The sequence below is a fragment of the Microcebus murinus genome, chromosome 5, assembly GCF_040939455.1.
Source record: "Microcebus murinus isolate Inina chromosome 5, M.murinus_Inina_mat1.0, whole genome shotgun sequence".
Lineage (NCBI taxonomy): Eukaryota > Metazoa > Chordata > Mammalia > Primates > Cheirogaleidae > Microcebus > Microcebus murinus.
The window spans coordinates 106,259,923-106,277,500 of NC_134108.1; the positions used below are offsets into that span (position 1 = coordinate 106,259,923).

General features: G+C 36.4%; 1 protein-coding gene and 1 long non-coding RNA gene across 2 annotated transcripts in view; both read right to left on the reverse strand.

Annotated features, from left to right (window-relative positions):
- ZFAND3 (zinc finger AN1-type containing 3) overlaps nt 1-17,578 on the reverse strand; it is a 321,862-nt gene that overhangs the window by 267,409 nt on the left and 36,875 nt on the right. The window lies entirely within an intron of this gene.
- Nucleotides 10,070-17,578, reverse strand: part of LOC142870984 (uncharacterized) — a 9,785-nt gene continuing 2,276 nt past the window's right edge. The window contains exons 1-2 of the long non-coding RNA XR_012919333.1: nt 15,768-17,578; nt 10,070-15,708 (exon numbers count right to left, since the gene is read on the reverse strand). The exon at nt 15,768-17,578 is cut by the window's right edge and continues 2,276 nt beyond it. This is a non-coding gene — a long non-coding RNA (uncharacterized LOC142870984). The remainder of the gene's footprint in view (nt 15,709-15,767) is intronic.

Genomic DNA, 17,578 nt, shown 5'->3' on the forward strand with positions numbered 1-17,578 from the left:
CACCTCCTGCTGTGCAAACTGGTTCCTAACAGGTCATGGACTGGTACTGGTCTGCAGCCCAGGAGTTGGGGACCACAGCTCTAGTATACCTGAAAAGTCCACAGGGCAAGCCATCTCACCCAAAGATACATCTAGATAAGTCTTTAAAGAGGGTAAAATCTACAGGTACCATCTCTGGCTCAATCAGATAAGCCAAGGGCTGACAAAGTGCAGTCCAGCTCACTAACTATATTTTCAAGCACCACAGCTAACAATGATGTTAACGGGGCTGAGCACAGTGGCTCACGTCTATATCTCAGCACCTTGGGAGGCCAAGGTAGGAGGATCACTTGAGACCAGGAGTTCAAGACCAGCCTGGGCAACATAGCAAGACCCCATCTCTTAAAAAATGAATGAATACATACATACACACATAAGCTGGGTGTGGTGGCATGCCCCTGTAGTCGTAGCTATTTGGGAGGCTGAGGCAGGAGGATCACTCGAGCCCAGGAGTTCAAGGCTACAGTGAGCTATGATTGCACCACTGCACTCCAGCCTGGGTGACAGAGTGAGACCCTATCTCTTTTAAAAACAAAATGGTTTTATGGGTTGAACTGTGTTTTCCCTCCCTCCTTAAAAAAACAAGCTATGTTGGAGATCTAACCCCTAATACCTCAAAATGTGACCTTATTTGGATACAGGGTCTTTATGGAGGTAATCAAGTTAAAAAGAGATCATTAGGCAGGGCCCTACTCTGATATGACTGGTATCATTATAAAAAGTGAAATTTGTCAAAAGAGACAGACACAGAGAAAGATGATGTGAAGGCACAGGGCAAAGATGGCCATTTTCAAGCCAAGGAGAGAGGCCCGGAAAAGATACTACCCTCACAGCCTAAGGAGGAACCAACCCTGCCAACAAACCTTGATTCCAGACTTCTGGCTTCTAGAACCATGAGGCAATAAATTCCTGTTGTTTAAGCCACCCAATTTGTGGTTACTTTATTACAGCACCCCTGGAGAAGGAATGGTTGTTACATTTTTAAGTGATTAGGGGAAGAAAAAAAAAACCCAAAAGAATGTTTTTCTGAAACTTGTGAAAATCATCTGAAATTCAAATTTCAGTGTGGATAAAGTTTTATTGGAACACAGTTACACTTACTCCTTTACGTATGGTATTTATCTATGACTGACTGCTTGTTTTCATGTTACAATGGTAGAGGTCCGTAACTGCAACAAAGACTGTGTGGTCCACAAAGCCTAAAATATTTACTATCTGGCCCTTCACAAAAAAGTTTGCCAATCTGAGAAAAAACATTATGTTACAAAGCATCACACCTTATCATGTAGATACGCCCTAAGAAGATCAACCTGTTATCATTTTCCATCTTTCAGTTGCCCTTCAGTAACCTGCTCTTCTTCTAATAGTTATCTCAATTATAGATATATATCACCTATTTCCCAAGATTACTGTGTACAAATCGAGTGAGATGATAAATGTAAATGTCTCATTACACCACTACCTATGACAATTATAAAATTCCACCCACACAGGGCACAGATAAATTATAACAAACAATTTTAAGGACAACAGATAATTACATATTCCTGGACCATGAAAAACCTATAAGTCCACTAATGTCAGCAGAACTTATGTGACTGATAAAACTATAAAATACATCATACACTGTCAATGACAAATCCAAGAATCACAACCACATAAATGATCCCTCTAAAATTCAATAAGCTCTAGCAAACAAGTGATTATGTATGAATTAAGACATGTTTGCCTCCTATTATCAAAATACCAATTTATTGACCCAACACGAAGAGCTAGCACATACAAGGAATGATAAACTGTGATTGCATTAACTCTAATGGTTCCAATTCTTCAAAAGCTAAAAACCCTTAATATTTGTTAATTCAATAAAACAATCAGGTTAGCCAACTATCTGGCAGTATTTACTACAGCTGTAAGAATGCATGCACTAGTGTACCAAAAGACATGTAAAAGAATGTTCAAGCAACACTTTTTTGTATTAGCCCCAAAGTAGAAGTAATCAAATGGCCATCAATAGAAGGGATAAATTATAGTAAATTCACACAATGGATACTTTTCAGCAATGAGAATGAACAAACTATTCTACAAGCAAGAGAGAATAATCTCACGAACACAAAGATGGAAGCCAGGCCAGGTACAGTGGCTCATGCCTGTAATCCTAGATCTCTGGGAGGCTGAGGCAGGAGGCTTGCTGGAGGTCAGGAATTCAAGACCAGCCTGAGCAAGAGCAAGACCCAGTCTCTGCTAAAAATAGAAAAAATTAGCCAGGTGTGGTGGTGTGCACCTGTAGTCCCAGCTACTCAGGAAGCTGAGGCAGGAGGATCACTTAAACCCAGGAAATTGAGGTTGCTGTGGGCTAGGCTGACACCACTGCACTCTAGCCTGGGCAACAGAGCAAGACTCTGTTTCAAAAAAGATCGAAGCCAAACAAAAAGCAAAACATATGAATGCTACTATTTATATAAAGTTCAGTAACAGGCAAAATCAATCTATGGCTGCAGTCCCCCAACCTCAGGGTGAGCAGCAGGTTAGCAAGCAAAGCTTCATCTGTATTTACAGCAGTTCCCCCACGCTCTCATCACCACCTGGGTGACAGCATTTGATTCTCACAGGAGCACGAACCCTGTTGTAAACTGTACATGTGAGGGATCTAGGGTTGCGAGCTCCTTATAAAAATCTAATGCCTGACAATCTGAGGTGGAGCTGAGGTGGTGATGCTAGTGCTGGGGAGCAGCTGCAAATACAGATTATCATTAGCAGAGAGGTCTGACTGCACAATAAATGTAATGCGCTTCAATCATCCTGAAAACATTCTCTCACTCCCACCCCAGTCCATGGAAAAATTGTCTTCCATGAAACTGGTCCCTGGTGCCAAAAAGGCTGGGGACTACTGATCTATGACACTAGAAGGTAAGAGAGTGGTACTTTGGAGAGGCAAGTGGGAGTAGTGATTGGGAAGGGATATGAATGGGGCTGCTGAAGTTTTGGTAATATTTTATTTCTCTCCCTAAGTCATGTTCAATTTGCAATAGCACACTGAGCTATAGAATTATGACTGGTATACTCTATGTGTATGATAAATCATACTTCAGTAAAAAGGTTAACAAAATTAAGTTCCACTTCGAGGAACTGCTTCCTAAGATTACTAGAAGTGGAACTGGTTACATTCCTGTTGGCCCAACCATCGCACAGATAACAATTACAAACTCTAGAAAAAATATAAAAAGTTACTACTTGAAGGCACTAGCCAGCAACCCAAAACAGGCAGAACCTACAGGGGAGTCAGCACTGGAGGAGAAGGATTTTTTTTAAACTACCTTCACCTAGTTTTCTCTAATGTTAACATTTTATGTAACCCTAGGACAGCAATAGAAACCAGGAAATTAATGTTGATACAATACTATTAAGTCATTTATAAACCTTATGTGAATACTGCCACTCAATTCACAAGTATCTTTTTTCTAGTCCAGGATCCAATTTAAGATCTCATACTGCATTTAGTTGTCAAATATTCTTAGTCTCCTCCAATCTGAGATAGTTCCTCAATATTTCTTTGTAGACAAGAATTTTAAAGCAGCTACTATAAGTATCCTCAAGGATTAAAGAGTAAAATATGCTCCTAATAAAATAGGAAATCTCAGCAGAGAAACAGAAACTATAAAAGCAGCAAATGAAAATTCTAGACCAAAGATTACAATAACCAAAATTTAAAACATTCACAGGATGCAGACTAAAGATGGCAGAAGCATCAGTAAACCTGAGGAAAGATCAATAGCAATTAGCCAGTCTGAACAACAGAGAGAAAAAGAACAAGAAACTACAGAGTAATATGTACTACCTCATCAAAAGTCTAAACTTATGCATAATAGGTATAGCTGGAATCCTATAATCAGAACTGAGAAGGAATAGGGCAGAAAACAATGTTTGAAGAAATATGATGGAAAATTTCCCAAATAGAGTATAACATAGACATTTATAGATTCTAGGAGCTCAATGAACCATAAGCAGGACAAAATATTTAATACCAACACCTAAGCACATCAGAGTCAAACTGCTGATGACCAAAAATAAAAAGAAAATTATTAAAATAGCCAGAGAAAGGCCGGGCGCGGTGGCTCACGCCTGTAATCCTAGCTCTCTGGGAGGCCGAGGCGGGCGGATTGCTCAAGGTCAGGAGTTCGAAACCAGCCTGAGCAAGAGCGAGACCCCGTCTCTACTATAAATAGAAAGAAATTAATTGGCCAACTGATATATATATAAAAAATTAGCCGGGCATGGTGGCGCATGCCTGTAGTCCCAGCTACTCGGGAGGCTGAGGCAGAAGGATCGCTCGAGCCCAGGAGTTTGAGGTTGCTGTGAGCTAGGCTGACGCCACGGCACTCACTCTAGCCTGGACAACAAAGCGAGACTCTGTCTCAAAAAAAAAAAAAAAAAAAAAAAATAGCCAGAGAAGGTCGGGCATGGAAGTTCATGCCTGTAACCCTAGCACTCTGGGAGGCTGAGGTAGGAAGATTGCTTGAGCTCAAAGTTCGAGACCAGCCTGAGCAAGAGCAAGGTCCCATCTCAATAAAATATAAAAAAACTAGCCAGGTATCACGGTGCACACCTGCAGTCTCAGCTACTAGGGAGGATGATGCAGGAGGACCGCTTGAGCCCAGGAGTTTGACGTTGCAGTTGAGCTATAATGATGCCTCTGTACTCCACCCATGGCAAAAGAGCAAGACTTTGTCTTACAAAAAATAAAATAGCCAGAGAAAAATGGCAAATCACATATAAGAAAAGAATCATAAGAATCACTGATTTCTCAAAAAATAACAGAGGCCAAAAGACAGCAGGACATTTTAAGTGCAAAAAAATAAAATAAAATAAACGAAAACCTGACGAGCCAGGAAGGATGGAAACTCAGATCTTCAGAAAGAAATGAAAACCATAGGAAACTAGGAAATGGTAGTATGTGGGTAAATAAGACTCTATTCTCTCTTAATTTCTTTAAATCTATATGACTTAAAAATTAAATAGCACCCTAATAACTAATGGGTTAAAGGAAAAAAATCACAAGGGAAATTTTAAAATACTCTGAAGATTAAAACGAAAACATGACCTACCAAAACTTCTGGAATACAGCTAAAGCAATTCTCAGAAAAAAAAGGATAGGTGTAAATAACTACATTTAAAAAAATCTCAAATCAATACTCTAACCTTTTGCCTTAAGACACAAGAAAAAGAGCAGCAAACTAAACTCAAAGCAAGTAAAAGGAATAAATATAAAAACATAAAAAGAAAAGAATGAAATAAAGAATAGAGAAAAATCAACAAAACCACAAGATGGTTCCTTGAAAAGATTTTTCTTTTTTGAGACAGAGTCTTCACTTTGTTGCCTGGGCTAGAGTGCCATGGCGTCAACCTAGCCCACAGCAACCTCAAACTCCTGGGCTCAAAGCAATCCTCCTGCCTCAGCCTTCTGAGTAGCTGGGACTACAAGCGTGTGCCACCATGCCCAGCTAATTTATAAATACATATACATATATATATGTTTTTAGTTGGCCAATTAATTTCTTTCTATTTATGTTAGAGACAGGGTCTCGCTCTTGCTCAGGCTGGTTTCGAACTCCTGACCTCGAGCAATCCGCCCGCCTCAGCCTCCCAGAGTGCTAGGATTACAGGCGTGAGCCACTGTGCCCGGCCTAAGATTTCTTTTTAATATGACAAATGTTTAGCTAAAGTGACCAAGAAGAGAGAAGGATCAAATTATTAAAATCAGAAATGGGCCGAGTACAGTGGCTCACACCTGTAATCCTAGCACTCTAGGAGGCCTAGGAGAGAGGATTGCTTGAGCTCAGGAGTTCAAGACCAGCCTGAGCAAGAGTGAGACCCTGTCTCTACTAAGAAAATCGAAAAATTAGCTGGGCGTCGTGGTTGTGTGCCTGTAGTCCCAGCTACTCAGGAGGCTGAGACAGGAGGATCGCTTGAGCCTAGAGTTTGAGGTTGCCGTGTGGTAGGCTGAGGCCACAGCACTCTACTCAGGGCAATGGAGTGAGACTCTGTCTCAAAAAGAAATAATAAATTTTAAAAAGACAAAAAAGACCAGGAATAAAAAAGGGATATCACTAACCCCCACTTACAGAAATAAAAAGGATTATAAAGGAATACTATTTTTAAAACTCTATACCAACAAATTATGTAACTTGATAAATTACTTCAAACATGAAATGGACAAATTCCTAGAAAGATACAAACTACCAAAATCAACTTAAGAAAAACTATCTTATTAATAAAAACAATCTGAATTGATCTATAAGTAAAAAAAATCAAATGCTAAGAAAAGCTAGCCCCAGATGGCTTCACTGGTAAATTCTACCAAACATTTAAAGAAGAATTAATACCAATTCTTCATAACTTTTGCTCAAAAAATGGAATAGGAGGCAACACATACTAATTCATGCTATCAGGCCAGTATTATTTATCTGAGACAACAACCAAATAATGACATCACAACCAAAGAAAACAACCGTCCAGTATCCCTATGACTACAGACATAAAAATCCTCAACAAAATACTAGCAAAACAAATTCACCAACATGTAAAAAGCATTATATACTATAGCTAATTGGAATTTATCCCAGGACTGTTTAACACCTAAAAATCAATTAATGTAATACACCCTATTATTAGACTAATGGACAAAAACCATCAAAAGACATAGAAAAAAGGATCTGACAAAATCTGATACCTTCCATGATAAAAAAAAACAATCAACAACTAAAATGGAAGAGAAATTCCTCATTCTGAGAAAGGGTATCTATGAAAAATTCACAGCTAATATACTTAATATTGAAGGACTGAATGCTTTCTTCCTCAGATCAAGAACTATGGTAGGCTAAACAATGGGCTTCCCAAAGATTCCCACATCCCCAGAAATCTGTGAACATATTACATGGCAAAAGGAAATATGCAGATATGACTAATTAAGGATCTTGCAACAAAAGGATTATCAGGATGGACACAAAGTAAAATCACAAGGGTCCTTATCAGAAGAAAGAGGGAGGGTAAAGACAGAAAAGACAAAGTGGATTAGACTGCGGCACTTTGAAGATGTAGGACGGGGCCACGAGTTAAAGAATGCATATAGCCTCCAGAAGCTAGAAAAAGAAAGAAAATGAGTTCTCCCCTAGTGACTCCAGAAGCAACAAGTCCTGCCAATACCTTGATTCTAGCACATTAGACTCATTTCAGACTTTCAACCTCCAGAACTATATGAGAATAAATTTGTGCTGCTTAAAGTCACTAAATATGTGGTAATTGTTAGGCCAGCAATAAGTAACTAATACAGGATCAAAACCACTTTAATCACTTCAATATAACATTGGACCAGAGGATCTAAGCAGAACAATTAAGTATTAATAAGAAAAATAAATAAAAGGTATCCAGAGTGGAAAAAGAAAAAGTAAAAGCTATCTCTATTTGCAGATGACTTGATCATGTACATAGTAAATCCTTAGAAATGCACTAAAAAACTATTAGAACTAATATGCAAACAAGTCAGCAAAACTGCAAGACAAGGTCATCATACAAAAATCAATTGTATTTCTATATATTAGCAATGAACAATATGAAAATGAAATCTTGAACATAATTCCACTTACTTTAGCATCAAAAAGAATGAAATATTGGGTATATATTTAACAAAAGAAGTGTAAGACATGTACACTAAAACTACAAAATACTATTGAAAGAAATTAAAGAACTAAATGGAGAGACATCCCATGTTTATGAATTGGAAGACTTAATATCATTAAGATGACAATATTCCCCAAATTAATTTACATATTCAATGTAATTCTTAACAAAATCTCAGCTAGCTTCATCACAGAAACTGACAAGTGGATCCTAAAATTTATATAGAAATTCAAGGGACCAAGAATAGCCAAAACAATCTTGAGAAATAACAAAAACATAGATGATTTATACCTCTTGATTTTAAAACACACTATAAAACTACAGTAACAAGACACTCTAGTAGTGGCAGACAGACATATAGATCAATAGAACAGAATTGAGAGTCCAGGAAAAAACTCTCTTATTTATGGTCAATTGATTTATTTTTTTCTTTTTAGAGACAGGGTCTTGCTCTGTCACCCAGGCTGTAGTACAATGGCATAACTATAGCTCACTGCAGCCTCAAACTCCTAAGCTTAAGCAATCCTCCTGCCTCAGCATCCTGAGTAGCTGGGACTATAGGCATGCACCACCACACCCAGTTAATTTTTTTATTTTTTGTAGATACAGGGTCTCACTTTTGCTGGCCAAGCTGCTTTCAAATTCCTTGCCTCAAGGGATCCTCTAGCCTCAGCCTTCCAAAGCACTGGATTACAGGTGTGAGCTACCATACCTGGCCATCAATTGAGTACCAACACAATTCAAAAGGGAATGAACAGTCTTTTCAACAACTGTTACTGAAATAAGTGGATATCCACATGCAAAACATAAAGCTGGACCCTTACCCCACACCATACACACGCCAAAAAAACTCAAAATCAATCACATACCTAAACATAAGCCTCTAAAGTATTATAAGACTCTTAGAAGAAAAAGTAGATGTAAGTCCTCATGACCTTGCACTGGGCAATAGTTCCTTGGATATGACACTAAAAGCATAACAACAAAAGAAAAGATAAGTTATACTACTTCAAACTTTAAAACTTTTATGCTGTATACCATCAAGAAAGTGAAAAGACAACCCAAAGAATGAAAAACAGTATTTGGAAATCATTTATCTAATAAGGGACTTGTACTTAAAATACACAAAGAACTCTTACAACTGAATAACAACAAGACAAATAATTCAGTTTAAAAACAGGCAAAGGATTTGAACATATTCCTTTATATTTGAAGGAATTCCTGTATATGTGAAGATATACAAATGGTCAATAAGCACATGAAAAGGTCAAACACCTGTCTTCTAAAAAATCATAATGATAAAAGGGTAAATTGAACAGAAAGAATGACAATAATAAATGTATATGTATGAGCCTAATTTGAAGGCTTCAAAATACATAAAGCAAATGGTCAATGAACACATGAAAAGATGCTCAGTATCATTAGTCATTAGCAAAATGCAAATCAAAACCAAGATACTATTATCTATCCACTAGAATGTCTATAATCATAAACATGGATAATAAAAAGTGTTGGTGAGCATGTAGAGAAATAGAGCCCTCATTTATTACAAGTAGGAATGAAACATGGTACAGCCACTTTAAAAAAAAAATTTGGCAGATCCTCAAAAGATAAGCATAGAGTTACCATATGACTTAGGAATTCCACTCCTAGGTATTTTGCCAAAAGAAATAAAAACATACACACAAAAACATGTAAACAAATGTTCATAACAGTATTACTTGTGATAGCCAAAATAATCAACTGACCTATGATAAATAAAACATAGCATATCCACACAATGGAATATTGTTCCACAATAAAAAGGTACTGGTACTGATACATTATAACATGAGTGAACCTTGAAAACATTATGTTAAGTAAAAGAAGCCATTTATATGAAAAGCCTAGAACAGGCAAATCTAGAGACAGAAATTAGATTAGTGATTCCTTAGGGCCAGGGCTAGCAGGATGAGAGGAAATGGGGAGTGATAGTTAATGGGCATGTCATTGTTCTTAGAGGTGTCAAAAATGTTCTAAAATTAGAGTGTGGTTATGGTTATACAATGCTGTAAATATACTAAAAAACACTGCACTGTATACTTTCACTGAGTCGATTGTGTGGTATATGAATTATATCTCCAGAAAGCTGTTAAAAGAAAATAAAAAGAGGTATAGCAAAAATTCCATTAAACTAAAATGGAATCCTAAAAATGTTCACTTAACTCTAAAGAAGGAAAAAAAAAAATTGGGGGCTAGGTGCAGTGGCTCACACCTGTAATCCCAGAGCTCTGGGAGGCTGAGGCAGAGGATCACTTGAGTCTAGGAGTTCAAGACCAGCCAGAGCAACGTAGTGAGACCCTGTTTCTTATTAAAAAAAAAAAAAATTTTTTTTTAATTAGCCAGGTACAGTGGTTGGAGGTAGGAGGATTGCTTGAGCCCAGGAATTATAGGGTTATAGTAAGCTATGATCATGCCGTTGCATTCACTCAGCCTGAGTGAAAGAGATTCTGTATCTAAAGAAAAATTTTAAAATTAAGATTAAAATTTAAAGAGGTCAAATCAAACAAATATGGTAGACTTAATCCAACCATATCAATAACCACATTAAATGTTAATGAGCTAAAAATGCCTATTAAAAGGCAAAGAGTATCAATATGAATTTTAAAAAGAACCAAATATTCTTTGAACTCCTGGATGAAAAAGAAGAAAAAAAAAAAAGAACCAACTATATGCTGTCTATAAGAAACATACTTTAAAACAAAGCCTCAGAAACATTGAAAATAAAAAGATGCAAAAAAATATATACCAAGCAAAGAGTAAATTAGCATAAGAAAACTAGGGTGTCTAGATTCATATCAGAGTAAGTAGACTTAGATTCATAGTATATTACCAGAGAAAAAGAGGGACGTTTCATAATGACAAAAGGGCCAGAAGTGGCAGTGCACACCTACAGTCCCAACTACTCAGGAACACAGGAGGCTGGGACAGGAGAATCACCTGATCCAGGAGTTAAAGACCAGACAAGGAAACAAAGGAAGACTTCATCTCTTTAAGAAAAAAAAAATTTTCAAACTTCAGTGGCACAAAAAAAAGGAAAAAAAAAATCATAATGATAAAAGGGTCAATTCATCAGGAAGAATGACCATAATAAATGTATATAAGCCTATTTTTTTTTTAAGAGACAGGATCTTGCTCTGTTGTCCAGGCTCGAGTACAGTAGCATGATCAGAGCTCACTGGAACCTCAAATTCCTGGCCTCAAACAATCCTCCCATCTCGGCCTTCTGAGTAGCTGGGACCAATGGCAAGTACCACAATGCCAAGTCAATGAGCCTAATTTTTAAGCCTTCAAAATACATAAAGCAAAAATTTCCAGAATTTCAGCAACCAAAAGAAACATTCACATAAGTTGGAGATTTTAATATTCTTCTCTCAGCAAATAGCAAAACTAGACTTATAAAATCAGTAACAATATAGAAGGTCCTACACTATCAATAACCTTGAACTAACACATTTATAGAACACTACATTCAACAACCACAAAATCCATATTCTTTTTCCCAAGACTAGCATAAGATACTCTGTGCTGGACCATAATACAAGTCTCAATAAATTTCAAAACACTAATATCTTAGCATATGGTCTCTGACCACAATGGAATTAAATTAGAAATTATTAACAATAAGATACCTAGAAAATTCCCATTAATGAAACAACATACTTCTAAATAACCTACAGATCAAAGAAGAGAAATCACAAATGAAATTAGAAAATACTTTGATCTTAATCAAAATACAGCATACCAAAATTTGTAGACTACTATTAAAGCAGTACTAAGAGAAAAATTTACATCTTTAAATGCCCATATTTAAAAGAAGAAAATTATAGAATGTTCTAAGATTCTGACCCAAGAAACTAGAAAAAGAGCAAACCGAACCCAAAGTACAAGGAAGGAAATAAAAATAAGAGCAAAAACCAGTATAAAAGAACAACAATAAGGAAAACACATAAAGGCAAAAAGTGGATGTTTTAAAAAGATTAACAAAATTGATAAACACCCATTACCAATATCACAATTAAAAGAGGCACTATCACTACAGGCCATAGATGTATGAAATGAATAATTAATGAATATAAGGGAGCACGGTGGCTTGTGCCTAATAGTCCCAGCTACTCAGGAGGCTGAGGCAGGAGAATTCCTTGAGCCTAGGAGTTCCAGGCTATGATCGTGCCACTGCACTCCAACTTGGGCATCTCTTTAAAAAAAAAAAAAAGAAGAAGAAGACAATAAACAACTTTATGCCAATAAATCTGACAATTTAGACAAAATGGACAAAGTCCATGAGAAGTATTAATACAACTTACCAAAACTGATGTAACATAGACTAAAATATCATAATAGCCCTAACTCTACTAACTGAATTTCTTATCAAATGCATTCTCACAAGAAAACCACAGGCCCAAAAGGCTTCACTGGCAAATTCTCTCAAACATTTAAGGAATAACTAATGCCTACTGAACATAAACCCTTTCAGAAAATAGGGGAAGAAACATTTACCAACTCATTTTAACGCAAGCATTAATACCTCAAATCAAAATCTAACAAACATAGCATATATGCAAAAATCCTTGACAAAATACTGTACAAATGGAATCCAGCAATACACAGCAAATATGATTCATTATGATCAAGTGAGGTTTATCCCAGGAATGTGAGGCTGTTAGCTCGTCATCATCCATAGTATATGAGGGCAGAAGACATCTATCACAAAAATCTAATCACAGTCCTCAAAACTGTGATAGTTGAATTGAGAGAAAAACAAAGAAATAATGGTAATATCTGTTATTAACTGAGGATTACAAAAGATGCAGTGGGAATGTTAGAGAGAGGAGTGATGAAATCAACCTAACAAAGTTATGAACTTTCAGAGAAAGTGGGCTGAGATGGAGCTTTGGAATTTGTGAGAGAGGGAAGGAGGGGAGTGACACATGTTGGGTAGAGGGCATGGTCATTATACTGAAAATGTGGGGTGGGAACTGTAGGCTGATAGCTGGAGGTGTGGCAGCAGTGCAGGGCTAGAGTTATGAATGGAGTATTACATGCTATGTTAACGTTTCTATCTTGTATGTGGGTATGAGAAGCCAAACAGTTTTGGCAGGGGCCAAATCTTTTCACCACATTAACAGAATAAAGAAGAAAACCTGTATGGTCATTTCAATAAATGCAGAAAAAGCACTTAACAAAAGTGAATATATATTTGTGAAGGGAAAAAACTCAGCAAATTAATAATTAAAGGAAATTTCTTCAATCTAATAATGATATATAAGAAAAATCTACAACTAAAATATCATACTTAACTTCCAAGTACTACTTACCTCAGCAGCAATATTCAACATTTATATGCACTTATTTATTTCCCACTGGTCCTCACAACCACTTTGTTTAAAAAAAAAAAAAAAAAAAAAAAAAAAAAGCAGGAAGTTCTTATTGTCCTAATTGGTATCATAGCAACTCTGGGTCAGAAATGTTAAATTATATATCCAAGTAAGAAAGCTAGGACTGGAATCCAATCTTTGACCCAAAGTACTTTTACACTGTAGTAAGCTGTCTCTTATCTTCAGGCTCATGTCACAGTGGACAATCAGTCCCTCCCACTTTGGTAGCCCTATCAAAGACTGCCTGCTGTGGCAATTCTTTGTAGCACATTGACTGCCACACTGGAAAAAATTTTTTTTTCCTTGAGACCACAGTGTTTTATTACAAAAATAGAATAAAAACTTCAAAAACAAAATGATCCATTCTAATTTAATGAAAAATTAGTTATTTTTTATTGTTTCCTGTATGTGAGTTATATGCAACTTGAAAAATAGCTCAAGCGGCTCCCAAGGTGAAGAGATATATGAGCTACATATGCCTCCAAGGCCCCAGGCTGAAAACTAGTAAGAGTTAAATACAACTCACATGGCAGTTAATGTGCTAGCACAGCCAGTGGTTTAAGTGACTTCAGCAAATAGCTAGATAGATACTCAAACAGCTATTACATTTCATTAGTTAATCAAATTTTCAGAACAAGTACCACTAATGTGGAATGAAAAAATTTAAAAACTCACATTAAGGACCCACAGAAAAACCTCAAAATGGCTGTGCCACAGAGAGGAAAGGGCACAACCACTGGTCTGATGCTTCCCTTCACCAATCTAAAATGCAGCAGATGCAGCGAACAGGTAATTCAAGGCCTTATTTGAATTTATTTCTATTAATAATTTGCTGTCAATGCCTTAACTGAGTAGCTATAAGCTGGAAGCTTAAGACTGTAGCTTCTTAACATAGAAACCAGAGTGAAATGGCTACTTCTGACTTTGTTTCTGATTCATATGAATTTTTCACGCAGGAAAATATAAATATTGCCTTAACATCATTCCACCTGTGATCCACCCCAGCAAGCAAGTTCTACAATGAGGTTAGATTTGCTTCTCTACTGTACAACATGTACTTCACTTCAAAGCACACAGGGAAATACAAGTCACTTCACATAATCTGTTAACAGAACTACAAAAAAAGGAAGAATTTTTCTTTAAACTAGCTTTGGCACCCAGCTGCCTATAGAGCAATCATTTCTATGCATCCTTTTTCGTACCCTTTGGTGTTCACAAAAAGTGAGCATCTGACTGTGCATCATCCTTTGTCTAGGACAAAAACATTAAACAATTAAGATAAAATAATCCTTTTCCACAAATGGAGTTGTCTTCGTGTGAACATCCCAGGTCCTTAGTAAAGCAGTTCATGTTTCATGATAACACAGTGCCCTTTACAGACAAGTTCCTAAAAGGCTTGGTGAATTTCTTATCTGACCTTACTACTGTTGAAAATCAGTGACCACAGAGGTATCTCTCACTGACATTTACAGTGATTGAAGTAAAAATAGGGACCTCTTTTCTTTAAGTGACACGGAAAATTCAAAGGTCATTGGATAATACGCTACCAAATAGAGTGTACTAGTATCTCAGATACTTCTATACCCAAAATGTCTGTTTTCAACAATCTTTGGAAGCATCCTATGAAAACCACTGGATGACCTGAATTTTTAAACAAGCAGTCAACAAAATAGCTTTATCATGACTACTTTCTGAATAAGCCAATATTATAATTTCAAACTTCCCTTTAACACCAAAAAGAATTCAGAAATGTTTAGACATTCTAATAATGTCTATAAAACTAAGAAGCCATCTAAGAATTGATTTAATTCTTTTCTTATTAATCATTTAAGAAAAAAAGTAATGGAGGTTATCAACATAATTTAGAATTCTCTCATCATTACCTTATCATGTAACCATGTTGAGCAAACTGTATCAATCCACCTAACTTCACAATACCACTGTCAAATCTAATTTCATAGAGAAATAAAAAAAGAAAGATTCAAAAATCAAGGAATGATAATCTCACCCAATCACTTTCTAACATGCTTTTTTAAAGCACCCCTCTAGCTGAATAATTCAATGAACTCTCCCACCATAAGCGGTACAGAGCAGAATGCATACAACATATTTTCTATCTCTACTAGCAACAGTTCAATAAAATTTCAAAGCTCTGAAAACAGTGTAATGTTAGAATAAAGTTCCATTTACCCATCCTTAAGGCTTATTACTAAGAAGTATTTTTAAGTAAATTCTGGAGCATGAAAATCACACATCATAAGTAGCCTTGCTCTCTGTAGTCACAGCCAGAGGAGCAAAGGCTTATCTGTAGCCAGATAAGTTATTTTATAACTTGTACACAGAAATGCTAACAAGAGTTTAACCCACACAAGTCTTACTTTCTTCATCTGTGAAATGGGGAGAGCCATATCACATTAGAGGATTCAATCAAATAAGTGTTTAAAGATCCTGAAACAGTGCTTTTCACTGTACCCTAAGTAAATTATACTCATTTGCTACTCAAGCCCTCTGTCATGCTATTCCCTCTGCCAGGAATGCCTGTCCTTCTCCTCATCCCTTCTTTTTATTTTTAATGCTATTCCCTCTGCCAGGAATGCCTGTCCTTCTCCTCATCCCTTCTTTTTATTTTTAAACCACGACCATTCTTCAGGGTCCTTTTCAAGTCATTCCTGATACCTGCCTTATCTATGACACCAAGATGACCATTCTCATCTTTGAAATTCAATTGTTTATTTCTTATAACTTTCATCATGCTATTTAAATAGACACTATTCTCAATTTTACTTAACATTTTACTTGCATATGTCATAAATCTTAAGCAGAACAGAAGTTTCAAGCCTTCATGGAATATCATCTCATCCTTCTATGTCAACTTCAACACCTATCAGTGCTTCATAGAAACTAAGCCACATCTTGTAAATAAATGCCATATGAATGAGTGAACAAAAAAGATACAAAAATTACAAGCTGTTCTGTTTGAAAAAAAAAAATGGGTGAAAAAGGTGGATGAGGTGGCCCTTAGTAACAGAGAAGAGTAAATTTATAGCATATGCTGTAACTAAAATCTAAATCTAGTTTATCTTAGGGGGAAAAAGCTAAATGAATATCCTCTGGGCATTAACACCACTGCAAACAAGCCACAAACACGGGAAGACATAATGTAATCAATTCTTTACTCAAAATGACACCTCCTATAATTTTAGCCACTTCTACAGATAATATAAAATTTGACAGCTATTCTCAGGTCTGAATTAGTATTCTGCTTTTTCTTAACTCATTGTATTTCTAAAGAGCCAGCCAGCAGGGGGAGTGCAAGTTCATTAACACTATAGTTAAAATACTTGTGGCTAACAAATTTTTAAAATTCTGGAAATTTTTTCTAAAAAATTAAACTTCTGAATATAAGCCATAAAAATCACTGGAGCCCATGTGGTTTTAAATTATAATATTTTATATTATTCCTCTATACCATATAAATACTCCATAAACTACCACCTTATTTTAACTTGAATCCTTTTTGGGATCCAAGTACAATTCAAATAAAACAACCATACACCTTTTTTTTTTGAGACAGGGTCTCACTGTATCACCAGGGATAGAGTGCAGTGGCATCATCACAGCTCATCGCAACTTCAAACTGCTGGGTTCAAGGGATCCTCCCACCTCAGCCTCCCAAAGTACTAGGATTAAAGGTGTCAGCCACCACACCCACCCAATACACCCTTTTTAAAGACAGAAAAATAAATCAATATTAATCAAAGTTCAAATGACAATGGAGAAAAACTGCTACTTTCTAAAATGTTACCCAAACTGACTGAGGTACTAGCCCTGTAATCCCCACAAGGCAGCCATCAATTCAATACTCACCTATTATTGAAACCATAGCCTCAACTGCAGGTCTCCAGGCTGAGGCTATCATGCCCCTCCCCAATAAGCAACCCTCACTTTTAGTCTGTGACCATAAGAAATAAAAATAGATCATAAGATAAGAAAACAGGATCCTGAGAATTTCTAAAATACAATTTAAGGAGCAGCACCATCTCTGCTGACCATTACAGACAGTCATAGCTACAAATGGGGGGGAGAGATGTGGAGAACAAAAGGATCAGCAATAGAAAATACTGAAGGTCAAGTCCAAATTGCCAAACACAGAACACTCAGATAAAATTCACTTTAAGCAGAAGTGTGCCAGGATCGGCTATCTTTAATATATTTAAAAAACTAATGAAATAGATAGAACCTAAATGTAAATTTGCTCTGTTCCACTAAAAAGTACTTCTATACACATTAACATATTTGATCCTTACAACAACACTTCTGTAAAGCAGGTAATGCTCAGTTTACAGTTAAGAAAACTGAGATGTGTCTTATACAAGGTAACAAACCTAACAAGAGGCAGAGTCAAGATATTAACTTGGGCTTTCTGGCTAAAGTCAAAGTTCTCT